Below are 3668 nucleotides of genomic sequence, written 5' to 3'. Positions count from 1 at the left end.
TTCCAGATATTTTGTAAGATATATCAGGGAGAGAGATATTATAAACCCAAGTTTGAACTTCAGAGTAATGTTGAAAATCATATTGATTACCTCTAGTGAAAAATTTGCTCTTTGAGTGTTAATCAGAGTTTTCAAGCATAAGACATGCAGAGAGGGGACTTAGTTATTTTTGTAAATAGAGGTTTATTGTAACAATATGCATAGATGTAAGAAAACTGTCAGCAGTTGAACCTTCAGGCACATGGAGAATTACAATGAAACAGATGATACATCAGAACCTTGAGCAATTGCCTTTCTGTAACTCAGCTCCCTATCATTTTGTTCTCCCTACCTGCTTCCAGAGGTTTACTCTACATTCAGTTGCTTTTCTTACTCTACTCTTTATTCTGTTTGACTCTTGACTTCTGCTTTCACATGGCTTGCACTCCCTTGTGGTTTTCCATACTTCCATCTCTCCATGTCATGCTATCACTATCATACTAGTGATGTCATATTACCATGATCACTCTTCTGTGTCTCCTTCTTTGTGTCTTTAAAAAGGAATATACAATACTTAATTAGTTACTACCTGGTATGACAGATAGAAAACCTATGACTTAGATGTCATGAAATATATCTACTTTTATGTAGCTGAGCCCAGAGCACTCTATGATGAAGGTGGAAAATGCTTAATCTTGCCACTTTCTCTTGCTCACAATGTAGAACAAATTGTAGCACAGTCACATGGCTGGTTGGGTCCCTAAGCTCTTCCAGGGTAGAGACTATTCCTTAGGTCTGTGTCTCCAACACCTAGGAAATTATCTGAGAGAAGGAAGATTTTCAGTAAATATTTATTAATAGCACAGAGTATCCCTTCAATTTTAAGTTTTTAAGGATAGCCAGTGAGACATATTAACTCACCATTAGGAAAATTTGCTGGAGACAGTAGGCAAATCCTTCTGCCTAAGTTTTTTTTTTTTTTTTTTTTTTTTTAAATATAATGGCCACGAATTTGTTTATTGTTCCCATTTCCTTTTGTATTTAACTTTTATTTTTAATTATTATGAGTACATAATTGGTGTACATATTTATGGGGTACCTATGATGTTTGAATACAGATATACAATGTGTAATAATCACATCAGCACAAAGAAGTGAGTATAGTGAATAATGCTTTATTGTATATTTTAAAATAATTTCTGCCTGAGATTTAAATGTTGCTATCCCTCAGGCCTGGTTTCTTGGCCTTCTTTCTTTCTCGTTCTAATACCTTTTTTCTAGGTAATCTTCTCTATTCCTCTTCTTTATTACCTTGCATACGCCACCAATGACCAAATGGGTAAGTGCAAGCCACCTCTCTCTTTTGACTCATCTATTCAGTGCTTGTAATTGTTTTATTAATACTTGAATGATACAGAAATCTCAAATTCCCTATGTTCAAAATTGAATTAATGATATTAACCTCTCTAGTTCTGCTGCTTCTCCGTTATTTTTCAGGTCAGTAAAAGAAAAGCATCTCAATCCATTTGCAGCCTATTCATAGCAATTGTGTGTCTGCAATCTGTAAGGAACTGTGCTGGAATGCAGTGATGAATAGGAAAGTCGTGGTCGCTTCTTTCACTGATTTTTCACCTTTTTGTTCTTCTTTACCCCTCATATCTAATCTCTTACTTAGTCCTATCTTTCTACCAGAAAACGTATTTCCAGTCATCCCCCTTCCCTCCATCGCTACTACCATGATCCAAGTCCAAGCTAGCATTAGTTGTCAGCTGAACTTCCATAACATCCTCTTAAAGTGATTCTGTTGTTCCCATTGTTAACCTCTATTCTATCAATTCCTCTCACTGTAATCATGATAAAAATGCTTTAAATGCAGTTCTTATAACATAATTCTCTGGTTAAACATGATGGAAGGGCTTCTGGTTGCTCTTAGAAGATAGCATAAAATCCTTAACATGACTCATCAGGCCATGAATGACTTAACCACTGCTTACCTCTCTACTTTTATCTTCTACTACTCTGCCTTCCCTCTCTACAATACCACCACATGGGTGTTCTTTTTGCTCCTTGAGGGCACCCTGCTGGGTGTCATTTCTTCTGCTTGGGAAACTAACTGCTCACTCACTGGTCCTTGTTCTAGCAGAGGATAACTCTCACTTATCCTCAGGGAAGAATCCTAAATATACTGTTTATTCAGTGTCTTTCCTCTGAAATACTGTAATCTCCATGACAGCAGTATTCTTGACTCTTTTACTTACCACCATATGTCTAGCACTAGTATAGCTCTTGGCACACAGCAACTGTGTGATAGATACCTGCTGAATGAATAAATAAATTAGTGTTAAATATTCAGATTTCTGTTTCTTATCGAATGATTCCTGTTTTAGTTTTGTTCTGTTTTGTTTTTGAGATAAAGTGTCACTCTGTCAGCCAGGGCTGGAGTGCAGTGGTGTGATCTTGGCTCACTGCAACCTCTGCCTCCCAGGTTCAAGTGATTCTTGTGCCTCAGCCTCCCGAGTAGCGAGGATTACAGGCACCCACCACCAGACCCAGCTAATTTTTGTATTTTTAGTAGAGACAGGGTTTCACCATGTTGGCTAGGCTGGTCTCGAACTCCTGACCTCAGGTGATCCACCCACCTCGGCCTCCCAAAGTGCTGGGATTATAGGCGTGAGCCACTGTGCCCAGCCTGATTCCTGTTTAAGTCCCAGAATTCACTAAATCTACTCAGTGATATTATATCAAGAAAAAGATTTCTCATAGTTCTTATGCTTTTCAAACAAGTCAAGAAAAAGGAGATGATGGGAAAAGCCTAACAAATTAGCATTTACAGCAGTTCATTCTATTTTTAAAAATTTTCATTTTTATGCCAGCCAAAGCACATGAGCTTTATGTGAGATCTTTGCCTGAAAAGTGTCCTCTATTCACTAAGGTGATTGTGTGAAGTATTTTTCTTTCCTGCTCTTTCCTGCTTCTGCTACTCTTTGGGATTGAGACATCCAGTGCTTCAGTGCTTCAAAGAAAACACCTAGACAAGAACAAAGGAGTAAGTTTTCAGATTTTGGCATCCAAAATAGGATCTTGAGGCCAATTCCCTTGGAAAAAACGTTTTTCCAGTGGAATTCCAGTGGAAAAAAACATTGAGAAAGTCAAATATTTAATTTGAAAAAGCCAAAATGTGTTGAGAGAAAAGAAACTAAAGCTGCAGAGATAGGATGAGAGTATTAGAAACTCATAGTGAGGAAGGCACAGGAGGTGATATGAGGGCACTTCTCTATTACCCAGGAATGAGGACAGCCCTTCCTAAACAGTTGGAAGAAAGAATCCTGGAGAGAGGAGACTAGAGAAAGAGAGATGGGGTACCTGTTTCCTGACCCATGCTTCACCTGAACTTGCACACTTGTCCTTTTGTTGTTATAACTCAAGGGGTTGGATAGGGATCAGCAAACATATCTTGGAGTCCCAAAGCAGTGGAAGTTGTGACAGCTGCCTGCATAAACTCTGGTATGAGGACCTCACACCAAGATGGAGTGGCCATAGTAGAGCAGGGATGGTGGAACTGAGATATACTCCAAGCCTTCCGTGGTCAAGAATGGCAAATAGGAGGCCCAGAAGTTCACTCATGTCCTAGTGGAAGTTAAGGAGGCTTAACTCGATGGACTGTAAGAGACCAAGGTTAGGTTTGGAGG

This window comes from Trachypithecus francoisi, unplaced genomic scaffold, assembly GCF_009764315.1.
Source record: "Trachypithecus francoisi isolate TF-2019V2 unplaced genomic scaffold, Tfra_2.0 Lachesis_group1, whole genome shotgun sequence".
Lineage (NCBI taxonomy): Eukaryota > Metazoa > Chordata > Mammalia > Primates > Cercopithecidae > Trachypithecus > Trachypithecus francoisi.
The sequence above is the reverse complement of the archived record's forward strand: the minus strand, read 5'-3'. Positions refer to the sequence as shown.